This window comes from Piliocolobus tephrosceles, chromosome 11, assembly GCF_002776525.5.
Source record: "Piliocolobus tephrosceles isolate RC106 chromosome 11, ASM277652v3, whole genome shotgun sequence".
Lineage (NCBI taxonomy): Eukaryota > Metazoa > Chordata > Mammalia > Primates > Cercopithecidae > Piliocolobus > Piliocolobus tephrosceles.
Window position 1 is genome coordinate 111,399,517 of NC_045444.1, and position 14,268 is coordinate 111,413,784.

General features: G+C 37.7%; 1 protein-coding gene across 4 annotated transcripts in view; it reads right to left on the reverse strand.

Moving 5' to 3' along the window:
- The window catches only part of DOCK10 (dedicator of cytokinesis 10), a 279,809-nt gene that overhangs the window by 170,184 nt on the left and 95,357 nt on the right, over window positions 1-14,268 (reverse strand). The gene's annotated exons all lie outside the window — the stretch shown is intronic.

Below are 14,268 nucleotides of genomic sequence, written 5' to 3' on the forward strand. Positions count from 1 at the left end.
TGTTTGCTCCATTTGTGTTTCACTATAGGGTTGATGTGTTTGCTCCAGTTGTACAGAACTCATATGGTGAGAAAAATGGACCCTCTCCTGCTGCAAAACACAACAAAATCCAAAACAGAAAACCAAAAGCACAATCTGAGTCCTCTAACCCTTTTGATGAAGCATTTATGCAACCTAAGTGAAAAGCGGTGGTCCTCTGGGTTATTTTGGGACTCCTAGAGGTTTGAGTGGTTCTTATGAAATTTGAACACTAAAGTGATCTCATAAGTGAAAAAAATTATTATTTTTCTTTTTCACATAAGTGACATCAACAGATACCTTCCCACCCAAACTCTTCCTTCCCCACACTCACACGTGCCACCCTTCCTCATTCTGCAAAGCACACAGATAGCTTTAACTCCTAAGGCTTTTTTTGGAAGAGCTCTTCTAATAAAGCCCTAGAAACTTTCACTGACATTTTAATAAATGCTAATGGGCTTCTCAAAGTAGCAGTCAATATATATTTTGATAATTTTCCAAATATAAAAAAAAAAATGTGAACATAGTGGGCCAATGGCAAGGATCATCATGTACTCTCTACATTAGAAAAAAAAGAAAAAACCCAGCTCACTTCACAAATGCTTAAGGAAACTAAAGGTAATGCCAGGTAAATATTCTATCTAGAAGGTCCTTCCAGAAAGGTGGCTAGTTTAGTAAAAACGAAATACCTCACACAATATTTGGAGAAAAGAAATTCAGTTGATCAACATATTTAATGAAAGAGCTGTGAGACATTGAGTATTTTGAGGCAGAAAATACAGAGATGCTATGGCAAGTCTTGGGTAGTGAAAAAAAGTCTTTCTGGAATTGCTACCTTTTGATATTATTCTATTTAGACTTATTTTAAGTTCCAATTCCTTATTTCCCAGGCAAAGATTAATTCCAAAGATTATAGATTGACAGCTCAAAAGGCAAATGCATGTTTCAGATGTTTGGGTTGCCACCCACATTTATTTTCTTTTTAATTGGCTTGTCTTTAAGTCATGGTATTTCACTCCAGTTCGGCTGTAGGCCTCAGTAGTCTTTATCTTACCCTGCAGCATATTACTTTTATATTACCAACTGCCCCCACAGGCCTTCAAGTCTGAAACAGTTGGCTTATTCTGAAACCTGTTTTTCCCCCCTATTGAGTGTGTAGGTATCAAATGTAGCAAACGAAACAAAATGTACAGTAAAACCTTTTCAGGAAGCTCTTACATCTGCCTTAGCTTTGGTTGGTTGTTTATATCCCTAAGAGTTCTTCAGCTGAAGTACATGATGCCCTTTGGTACTTACAGCAATAGCCCATGATGTGGCTAATAACACTTTTATCTTCTCCCTCCTCACAACAATATGAGTAGGGATATGGGAGTGTGGTTTTAGTGTGTATTGTCATTCATAGGTTTAAAGGCAAATGACATATGGATGTTTTGAGAGGGCTTCTATAATCGAGTTCTCACTATCTTTTAAATTTTATCACCCATTAGTCCCCAAATCCAGCATTATTTAAGGAGTTGGAGACAAGATCTTTCAAAGAAGATCTTTTACTGGGACCCCAATGTTACCTAAAATCAATCCCACCTAAATTGGTACAATAGGCAAATCAGAATTCCCAAGTCACAAGTTATGAATAAAACCACAGAGAAACTAAATCCTAACTCTCCTTAATATACCCAAATAAAACATATGGCCTGCAAGCATCTGAAGGCATTATTTCAGGTATTCATTTCAGGCTATGACATCAATTAATTAATGATATTTATTAGGCCTTGCCTGTTTAGGATATTGCACTGGGGTTATTTTGACATGGGACTGCAAAATCCAGCAGGTCTACTTCATGTAATTTACTAAGTTTTGGCCTCTGGAGGAATAGATTGGTGAAGTTCAATCTTCCCAGTGTATTTGTTGATCATTCTGTAACATCCAAGATATTCAATGCATCACAACTTTGGGGACATCAAGTTTAAAAAGAAATAGCAATGATATATTCCATAGTGTCTAGAGCCTGGGATTAGGCCAAAGTTGTCATAGATGCTTTACATATCTGTAATGGCAAGAATCCGGGCTATATAACCAGTAGTTCTCTCTGGAGCAAGGGAGCTGCCTGCTCGGTATAAAGAGACAGATGTATACAAGGATGGTGGGATCAGTTAATTTCTCACTACTGCTCCTTGCAGAGACATTGAGTGAAACTGGCGACTGAGCAGCATTGATTTACAGCTTTAACAAGGGTTGGGTTGTCTCTCTTGAATTTAATGTGCTGGTTTCTTTTGGAAATGCACCAACCGGGATAAGGTATGTGCCAAGATTACTCTGAATTGGCTTGGATTTTTATAGTGCTTTTTACTCTTTCTCTCAAATGAGTAATGAATTTCATTAGCTGCTCTAAAGTCACTCTGCATGGGTAAAGGCACCCACCGGTACCTGTTATTATGCATCAGGGCTGGTGTTGCACCACAGTGGTAAGAGGCCCTGTTCTTAAGAATTGAGAGATTTGTTTGATCTAGTTCCCCAAATCCACAGCTTTCCTCCAAATCAACTTCACAGCAGAAGAATAGGCTCCTGTCACAAAAACAAATGCTTGCTTCCCATCTACCTATTTTCACTACTGAATGCCAAGACGATTATCGAAGCCCCAAGGTGGTAAAACAGTCATCTTTGTAATAGTCTGGGCTACCCAGGGCATCTCAATTGGTTTGAAACAAGCAAGAACAAAGTATTCCACTACAAATATCTGAATTATTTTCATCACTATAATTCAAGATCAAATGGATGAAGAAATGACATTGAAGAAAATAAGCATTTGAAGTATGTAACACTGAAAATTACATGGCTAAATTACCAACCTTCATATTCCTCCAGAATGGAAGCACAATCTAACTGAAACATAAGCTAGACTACCCAGCCTTATTTTGGAAAAATCCAAAGTAAAAAGGGAGTGTGAGTATACGTTTTCTACGTCAAGATGCAACAGAGAGTTGAACATATATCCTAGAGCCAGAATTCCTGGGATTCCAGTTTTGGCATTACCACTTATGAGCTGTGGAACTTCAGGCATGGTAATTAAAATCCCCAAGCATTAATTTCTCCACGTGTAAAATGGTTTAGTAGGTGCTGCCTCACAGGATTAAATGAGATAATACTTTTTAAACACCTAGAAGAGCCCACACCTATAATCCTCATTACCCAAGTATTAATAGATAAAGGCTATGGGTTTTTAATGTTCACTAGTCAGGGATTTAAAGCATTAGTATTGTAAATTTAATGTCTACAAAGAGCAAATAGTAGTCACTCAATAAATATTTGTTAAATAAATAAATTCATATTATGTCATCCAGATCCAAGAATTCCTTTTCTGGGATTCTATCTTAAAGAAACAAGCACACATATAACCCAAGATTTACACAAGGATGTCTTGACAATATTATCTTTGTAACAAGATGGAGAAAATATGGTCACCCTAATCCAAAGGTATAAGGGAGAAATGTAGGCTAGTAGAGGTTATACCCAATGAGTAAAGACTCCACCTCCAGAGCTGCTGTTCCAAACCAATAGTTTATCTTTTTCAGAGAACTGCGTATGGTGGAGATAGGCTTAATGCTGTGATGCGCTTTGGGAAGGACATTGGAACTAGGATAGGGGTTGGCATAAATCCGTGAATAACTACTAGTACATGCTATAAATAATGGTGCAGTACATGCCATAAATTTACTGAACGCTTCAATTCTTAGCAAAGTTAGCGAACTCACAACATTTCGCATATTAATTGGCTTTTCTTTTTGGAAAACACCAAGTGGCTGGAGTTCATCATCAAGATGGCAAGCATTGGTACAAAAGGAGAGATAAAGAAAGGGCACTTGCTACTTCAGAAGGAAAGAGGCTAAGGTTACCTTGACAGTGGTTCTAGATTCATAGCTATTATGACACTAGAGTTTGAGCTCAGAATACCTATATCTCTAAGGGATAGTAAGGGTACAAACTAGCTAAAAATGGGAAACAGTAAATCATCGTGGATAAGAAATAATTAGGAAATTGTGGTACATTCATCCTAAGAAACAACACATGCTCATTAAAACTAAATTTTTTACAGTTTGTAATAAAAAGCAAAATCGCTATGTATTATTGTTCAATAAATTGGTAATAAATATAATACAACAGAATAATCACACAAGATTTAAGAAATTCAAAGAGAAAAGATTAGAGATTTGGATCCTAATTTATCAGTTATGATATTTAGGATTTTGCCACTTTGATTTTTCTGCATTCTCCAAATTCCTACAATGAACATGTATTGCTTTCCTCGTGGTGAGAAAATGAACCTGGTTTCTCAAAACTATCATGTGTTCATGGAAACACTGGGGAGTTATTTGATTTTAAAATTGTTTACCCTTTGAAAATCCACCAGAGAGGGAGCCTAGAAAAATCACAGTGAGACTTCACATAGAAGTTCAACCACTAACAGTTTCAAGTAATTAAGAAAAGATACACAAAACCCTGGGGAAAGGAGACCAGGGAAAATAATTACAGATTATATATGTGGTTCTAGAAGTTAATGTCAGCAAAAAGGAGATGTGCAATTAGCAATTTAATAACCAAAATATTTTTCACCTCTGTAGGGAACCATCAACATCTGGTAACTTAAATACTCATGTGTATTGGTCATTGTCACAAAGGATTAGAAATGAGAATCTCTAGTTGGAAGTTCAGGATCTCTTACCTACCAGCTGTGTAACTTCGACAAGTCATTTGCAACAGCCAATATTGGGATGAATGGGAAAAGGGCAATGTTGCTGCAAAGATCAAGTAGATAAAGTATGAAAAGTGGTAAGTGAACCACTGAATATCAGACAAATGTAGATTTGTTTTTATTTGAAGACGATTGAAAATTACCCTACATGTTTTACCCAAGAAACGTATGCCAATCAGCTACTCAAACCAACTACAATGAATTCTTCATGTACCAGGAGTTGTCCTCTATGCTTTCATATTTATTATTTAAATTTTCTTAAAATAAAACTCAGAAAATTAATGATTCTATTGGAGGCAAAAAACCTAGTCATAAGGAAGAGTACTCAAATAAAAAAAGGACAGCTTCTCCTTCCAGCATCTCCTGAGTGAAGTCAGGCTACTCTGTCCCCCACAGGAAAAAGGAAAGCAATCTACCTGATTATGCATATCAGCAAATGAAAGTGACTTTGAAATTCTACCTTTGTTTTCCTTGAGAAATGGCCTAGAAAATATTTTCATGTATTTATACTTGCAGATCAAAAGAGAAGGATTACATTTAGGATTGGTTTAATATTAAACTCATTAGCTTTGCAAATAGAAAAATCTAAAGAACAATCAATGTTGCAGATACTTTGAATATCTTTCTGTAGCTCTGACCTACACAGATACAAGGTGAGCTTGTCGGCACTTGGGAGCTCATCAGGAAAAGGACTGATGGAACAAGGAAGAGAGAACATCTCTGTGGCAAATCCCTCGTGACTGAGGACTGCATCTTTGGGATCTACATTCTGAGTGTAATTAGGGAGCCATGTCTTGATTATTCACCATTGGGGTTGCTCTAGTTTTGTCCACCTGAAGTAGTTATTCTTGGTTCTCTTTTTCAGAAAACCTAGTCTTTTCAAGAAACACTATGAAAAGAGCGTTCCCCACTTCCTTTGAGAAGTTTTATGTTCTTTCTGTGACACGTGGTAGATCCTGTGATGCCATTTGGAACTCCCTCTTCCTCAGCCAGCGCTGTTGTTCCCATATATCTGAACCTTTATTCTATTTTCAATATTCATAACAGAATTAATCCTATATCTGAATGGCTTCTTTAGTTTTCAAAACTATTCATACTGATTAAGGACACAGAAAAACTAACAAAAAATAGATATTTAGTTTGGTACCAATAGAGTAGGCTCTATTAGAGCACCACATGCTAATTATTTTTCAGTTTTCTTCACATCTTGACATTCGGACAAGCAACTCACTCACAGTGATGATTCATGGGGTCTTTTGAGAGACCCTCCAAAAATTTCAATCTTGAAATCTCTAAAACAAATGAGAAGCAACATAGCTTTTAACTAATTTCAGTGGTATATCAAGATAACTGATTAGATTTCTTAGAAGAAATAGAAGATCTAAATGACACATGGATTCTTTAGGCCTTAACTTAATCCAGGACCCTTTGACCTTAATGTAATTGGAATGAAGCCAACTTCCACACCACTTGTGTTTAAAACAAATGAGAAGTTCGGAGAAAGTCCATACAGCTGGATCCACGGCCGCAGCTGTCAGCCTGGGTCATGTAACAGATTTAATTTAGCCTTTCATCAGAGGGAGTTCCCCTGGAGAACCTCTCAAATGTTTGAGCTTCAGAAAACAAGGCTACTTTTTCCTACCAAAAAGGAAATGATTAAGTAAAGAGTGAGCCATCTTATACTAACCCTTTAACCTTCTGTCTGTCTTGAACCACACAGTTTCATGAAAATGGAAAAACACCAGTCAAATCAAAGTTAACAGCTGGCCAAACTCAGATTAAGCTGAATTTGGAAATGGTTCCCTTGGTAACAAAGACGGACACAGATCTCACAAGAAATCAATCAGCAGTAACTCTTTGAATGTCTTAGTCCATTTCAGTGACATAAAGCAGGTGAAAGTCGGTAAAGTACAAAATGTTTTGCAGATATAAGGGATGACTGTATTGTTACATTCAACACACATATTATAGTTAGAAAAATCAGAATTTTATATTTTGTTAACCCTTAATTTCATTAGGGCAAGCAAGGACACAAATGAGCTTTACAGGATTTGTGATGTAAGGTGCACTTTCAAACTAAATTTGGATTGTTGAAGTCTTATTTTCTTTTTAAAGAAATCTGACCATGTATATCTCTTATGAGCATGTTAAAATTCACATATTTTTGTATAGCAAATAAACATAAAATTTAAAAGTGGCTGCTTCTCTGTATTTGTAAAGAAGTAGAAAATATCCAAGAAGATCTAAATCAAACTAAATTACATGTCTCATTTAGTTTTCTAGAAACACTTGAATGATAATAAATATCATTAAAAATACATCACAACCCAATTACAAGGCTGCCTGACACAAGGGAAATTAATGCCTTGGAGTAAACTGTGGAGAATTTTAGATTCATTTATATGAAGCCTGTGATGAGAGCTGTCACCAGGTTAACCTCAGATACTATCTTATTATTTTAATAATCACAAAAACATTCACTCACAGGTCAAGTGTTGTACATGCACACACATGTCACACATACAAATGTAAATAGTTTTGTCAACAACAGGCATTTTATAATTTCACTATGTCTTCCCATAATGACAGACCATTCTTTTATTTCCTTTCCTACCTGTGGCTACTTGAAGTTGAATACGCATAGTGGATGTTCGTTGTCTTTTGGCCTATGTAGCACTCATCCTACTTTCTTTTAGTACTAGCATTTTAATTTCCTTTTGGGGACTTACTTCTTTCCACATTCCCATAAGAAGCAGCCTTGGTGGATCTGACTAATTAAAGGGTCCTGATTTTCTGGCATCAAGGGTGTGTGACCCATTAAACTCTTTCCTGCCGAACTCTGAATCTTGAGTGGAAGGATGCAAAAGCAGATGAAAGGATTGGAATTGTTTCATTTCTGGGGCTACATTCCCACAAGACTTTCCATTAGTTCCAGTCATCAAGACCACCCATTTCCCACTGTCCTGAGTTTCTCAAAGTCCATTCCTGGTTCTTTTCTGAGCCCATCTCTCCACCCTTCCTTCTGTCCCCTTCTCTGGACTGTGTTTGTTCATTGGAGTAGGTTTCTAGTGCTTGCAACTATAGGAATCTAATGAGATATAATACAAGGAATAGTGCAGACAATAAGGGACTATTATTTCCTCAATTTTTATGTTTATTTGGATTTGAATGGTCTTAAAGGAGGACCTCTTTTAGCAAATGACTCCTGTCTTTGAGGTGTGGAAATTTAGGTTTGGTAAACTCCTGAATTACCAACGCAACCCAAGATTGTCTCATTCTGTGAAAAGTACATCAGGTATCAAGCATCCCAAAAATGGGGGCTTAAGAACCCTCCTGCTTCTCCAGGGAGACACATCCAGTGCAGACCTGGTCTCTAATTTTCCATTAAGCCTTACTCATTCAACCCATCACTCTCCTATAACACCAGAACATCTGGAAGCCAAAAGATGAGTTTAAGACCCCGTTTATCGTCAGTGACGATAGTCACATACTATAATTTTGTTCTCTGTAGGAGGTGCTTGGTTGTGTTGGAAGTTCTGGCAAACCCCTGTAATATACAACAGATCAGACATACCTAAGCTAGCAATGGTTTAGGTATGTCTCATCTGTTGTATATTATAGGGGTTTCACCTTTCCTCCTCCCCCCATTTTCATTGTACAAGTTGCATTTATTATATTTATTATAGCAAAACTAATTCATATGTGTTTTCTTGTAGAAATAACAGTCACACCAAATAATTGATAATAATGGTAACAATATGCACTACCATTTTAAAATAAATTACCCTGTAAATGCCAATAACAGTTGTTGTTTTTCTACTACTGCTATCACAATCAATGGCAAAGACCATAATCAGTATGTAATATCTTCTCTCACCGAATACCCACATCAACCCTGGAAAAGATCATTGCTACTTTTTTTTTTTTGATGAGGAAGCTTGGATTTTGAAGACTTCAACAACTTGGCTGCAAGTTGACAGGAGAATTGATATTCTAACCAGCTCAGTTTGAAGCCTGTAGTCCACTCCACTCCACTCCACTCCACCAGCAAAGAACATAGCCTTGCAGAACAGAGAACAGAAAACAGAAATGTTTTTTCTTCACTCCCTGTTGGGAGGATTCTGGAATAGAGCTGTGATTTGGCGTACTATTTCTGCTCCCCTTTTGAGTTTCTGCAGCAAACGCAAGAGAAGGCTGGGGCTGGTATAATAAGGTCACCGGGCACCTCAGGGGAACAAAGTGGTAGGGAAAGAGGACCAGGCCAGGCCAGGCCTGGTGGCTCAGGCCAGGTGTGGTAGCTCACACCTGTAATCCCAGAACATTGGAAGGCCAAGGCAGGTGGATCGCTTGAGGTCAGGAGTGTGATACCAGCCTGGTCAACATGGTGAAATCCCGTCTCCACTAAAAATACAAAAATTAGCCAGGAGTGGTGGCGTGCACCTGCAATCCCAGCTACTCGAGGGACTGAGGCAGGAGAATCGCTTGAACTCAGGAGGCGGCAGTTGCAGTGAGCTGAGATCTTCTCACTGTAATCCAGCCTGGGCAACAGAGTGAGCCTCCATCTCAAAAAAAAAAAAAAAAAAAGGAGGGAAAGAAAATGAAAAGGTAGCTTTAAGGAACCATCTAATGAATGTTATTAGTGTGTATGTCAACATCCACAATGAGAATTGCCACCAATTGAGGGAATCTTTAAAATAAAAAAGTTTTGTACCACTGCCACCTTCCAGGAAATAAAGGGTTGCTGGGATCATGACCCTCCTTACTGTCCCTGTTGGAACTCCTCTTTTCTAACAAACAGTCCTGCCCATGCTCAGAAGCTTGGCTCACTTCTGGCTTAACTCTTCTCCCTCCCTTCATAGTCAGCTGCTAGGGAAAGGAAGACCATTCTTAGTTAAATTACAGGTACCCCTCCCACTTCCATTTTGGAAGCAGCTTCTCTGCAGCTCCCTGGCACATGAGCTAACTATTTCTGTTGCAGCCCGCACCCAGGTCCTCTCATCTGTGTTCACCTGGATTCTCAGGTGGACCAAGTTTCAATGTTCACTTCTCCATTTCTTGAATTCACATCCCCTGGTTACTCCTGCTTCTTCACATTCTTCAACCTGTCCATTCATTCCTGCTTTCCTTCATGTTTCAACCCTGATTCAGCCTTGTTTCATTGTTCCTAGAACCAAAATCCTGGCTCCTGGAACCCCATCCTTGCTTCTTTCAGCTAACTGGCTCGTTTCACAACAGCCTAAATAAGCAACGTCCCATGAATGGTTGTATAAAACAAAGAGCACCTAACGAAGCACAGATCATCAGTAAGGGAGGCTCCTCACATTAACATGGAAGATTCAAGAAGAAAAAACTGACTTGAATGATAACAGTACAATATGATATAAAATAATGTATATTAGAGATATGTTAAAGCTATTCAGATTAGATCCTCTACATAGAGTTTTCATTTTTATTTTCCTATTAAAGTGCTAATAGGTACTTTAAAGATGAGAGGATGAATTTTCATGGGTATCCAGTTTTCCAAATACTTTGAATCCCTGCAGATTAATGACCCATAAACCAGTAACAACTTAAAAACAACAAATCATATTTAAATATATTCGTATATTTTTATGACTGGGCAGATGATTGATATAGTAATTCAACTTAATTCCGTTTTTAATCTTTCTAAATTAGGACACACAAGTTAGGAAGGAAATGATCTCTTTATTGACTTCCTTTGTACCAGAGATCATACTGAAGAATTTTAGTATAAAAAAGAATAAAATAAAAATAGAAAGGCAGTTAAAAAGAAAACCATCAGCGGCAGATCACCACACACATTTCAAAAATTAAGGGAAGTAGTTCTGCTTGACGATCTAACACATCAGGTTTACCCTTTCCTTAAGCTTTTCTCATAACACAATTTTAGTCTCTCAATTGTATGTTGTTTGTGATAGGTGGCATTTCTCAGACAATACATATGAAAATTAGATTAATAAGGGAAACTTTCAAAACAACTAAAAATTCTACATAAAATATACAGCTTCAAATAGCATTTGAAAAAAAAAAACCAGAATATACAGAATAGTCAATCTGGGTCAAGAGGATATAAAATTTGGGTTGTATAATTCTTAGGAAGTCACAGAGCTCTGGATAGGTATTCGAGATTACTGTAAAATTAAACCATTTCTAAATGTTCTTTAGATTACGAAATGACTTGAGTTCAAGATCTACATAATCATTACAAAAACAGATATGATAAGTATATGCAAAAATCACTTTTTTCCTCTTTCACTATAATTTATGAGTATATCCAAAATTTAAAAGAAGTTACTGCTTTCTTCCTTAACTTTAGGTCTCATCTTCATTTGTGGGGCATTTTGTCAACTGAATTGCTCCTTCCCTTATCACTATTTGAATGAATAGGCTCTGAAGCCAGTCTAGGGATGTTGGTGTGTGTGTGTGTATGTATGTATGTATGTATGTACGTATCTATCTATCTATCTATCTATCTATCTATCTATCTATCTATATATATTTTTTTTTTTTTGGGACGAAGTCTTGCTCTGTCACCCAGGCTGGAGTGCAGTGGCATGATCTCGGCTCACTGCAACCTCTGCCTCCTGCGTTCAAGCGATTCTCCTGCCTCAGCCTCCTGAGTAGCTGGGACGACAGGTACGTGCCACCACACCCGGCTAATTTTTTGTATTTTTAGTCGAGACGGGATATCACCATGTTAGTCAGGACGGTCTCCATCTCCTGATCTTGTGATCTGGCTGCCTTGGCCTCCCAAAGTGCTGGGATTACAGGCACGAGCCATCACGCCCGGCCGGTTTAGATTTTAGAAAGCTTAGATGAATGTACTGGGCATAGTACAATCAGGCTGTGAGTGGGTTTCAGCCAAACTGGGCTTCGGCTGGGTAGAAACAAACCATGGTGTTTCTGAAATAAACTGTATTAACACATAGAAAGATCTGGGACCCCAAGCTCTCAGCTTAATGCAGTTCAGAAGTCTGTCTCCTGGGTGGTTCTGTTATCAAAGAAAGATTCCCAGGAGAAAAGCGTGACCTGTAGTCCAATGACTTCAATTGCTAAAGTGACTAGAGAGATAATTTCAGTGTCCCTTTTCCCTTGTCCTTGGAAATGGAAATATTTTACTTAGTTTTAATAACACTACACGACACTTGTAACTTTGGAAACACTTGTAACCTGGTTTGAACAGTGTTCAAACCATGTTCAGAATGCACAGTACCAAACTGTATTCTAATAAACAATCTTAACACAGGGTAGGTACTATTATGAGCATTTTACAGAAGAGGAAACTGAGGTTCACAGTGATTTAAGTAACTTGCCCAAGGTCGTATACATGGCAGGTGAGAGCGGCAGGGAGAATGACCCCCTCAAGATACCTATTTCAAATCCTAGTGCTCTAACTACTCGTTTCACTTTCTTGCATTCCAAAATGAAAAGTACATCTCAGGATAATACTTAAGGATGGATCAAACAATCACACTCAATACAAGAGACAACCTGTGAAAGTAGATATGCCTGTCTTAGGCAGACCAAAAGCAGGCTACTGTAGCAGGAACGTCCCCAGTGCCTTCTGTCGTGGAAGAAAGCTAATCACTGTATGAATGATCTTAATTAAATTTGAATGCATTGCTAACTGAATGCTGTGGGAAAATACCGCGTCCTTACTCGCTGCTCTTCCCATAGTACTCAGCAGCAATACGTTCAAATTCAATTAAGATAATTCATAGAGTGATTAGTTTCATTATATGGTGAGACTCTGGGGACTGTCGTCTTGCCAACACTGTATGTGTGGTCTGGGTAAGATAGACATGTTCTTCCGTGCATTGTGTTTTTTAGTGGACACAAGAAGTAACTCTCAGGGTGACATAATCCATGGTACTTCTAAATTCCATTGAGATAAAAACAGTAGGGAAATGACGTTTTGGGGACAAGACTCAAGTTAAAAATAATCTCAAACCAGGCATTATTTTGAAACAGTTATCCTCCTTAACAGGCTGACGAGGCTCTTTTGGAGTCAGTAGGGAAGACATATCTGACCAGTGGGGAGGAAGTGGTTAGGTCCAGGCTCTCATTTCTGACCAATGGGGAGAAAGAGGTCAGGTCCAGGACTCTGCATACTCCAGGGGTGAAATACCCAGTGGAAAAATTAGAGCTACATTAATGGGAACAAGGCTAGGGGCTCAACTGCATGTATTCACCAATGGCAGACACACACTCCTCAGATAGAAACGGAACAAACAACAACACAGTACCAACCCTCTGAGCAGACCTCTAATAAACTCTGTTCATATCAAGTTACCATCAACTAATTGTTAGTATAAAGAGGGCCTCTTTTCATTGTGAGGCAATGTACTTACTCATATTTATAAAGAGCCTATATATAAGCGCACGCGTGCATGTGTGTGCATATATATATATATACATAATTTTTTTAAAAAGCCGTCTCTGTTTCTATATTAAAGATGTTTCTATGAACAAAAAGATCTTTCACCCCTAGAACTGTGGTTTTCATATGGGTGATCAGTGATCACCCTCCCAGAGACGTTTAGCAATGTTTGGAGATGTTCTTGGTCGTCACAACTGGGGAGGGATTGCCACTAGCATTAAGTAGATAGAAGCCAGTAATTTGCAAACCATCCTACACAGTACAGGACAGCCCCCCACAGAAAAGAATTATCAGACCCCAAATGACAATTGCGCTGAGGTTGAGAAACCCTGCTCTGAAGAAGGCAAGCAAAGCCAGACCCACCTGGTAAAATGAATATTCTTCTAAAATAAGTTACCCAGGAATATTGCTGTAGCCGTTTATCATACAAAGTGGGCCCTTCACTTTACATGAAAGTCACTAAAGTGCTCTAGCAGTCAGCTCTGATATTCAACTGTCAGTAGTTTATACAGCTGTAAAATTCTATATATTCTACAGTTTATAGATCTGTAAAGTTCTGTAATAAGTACAGGTTTTCAAGCTCTCATTTTGTTTGAAACAACAAGGCAGAAATATTTTTAACAGCAAACAAAATCAAATCTTTTTAACTTTCAAAACCTTTAAAAGTATCACTTTTTAAAGTCCTCCTTGGCTCTATTAATCAAATGCTTATTTACTTTTTCTTTTATATTTTGGATTGCTCTAAGAATTTTAAAATAAATAATTAGTGGCATATGATAAAATGGCGCAATGACAGTTTTTTAAAAACACAACTATATACATGTCATCAACTGGGTTCTTAGGCAATTAGAGGCTTTTCTTTAATAAAGAGAGTAACTTCTTCAGAAATTTTAATTTGTACCATAATATTAAGATAACCTTAAATTCCAAATATTATAGTAATTTTTAATGATTAAATTCTCTATCAATATATTTTAAAAGAGTTACACGTGGTTTGAGAACAACGTGACTTCAAAAATAATGATGCACGTAAAAGAGAATATTTAGGACCCAAATGGAATCTTCTGTTCCAATATAAGACTTCACCCAGCAGCCTGTGTTA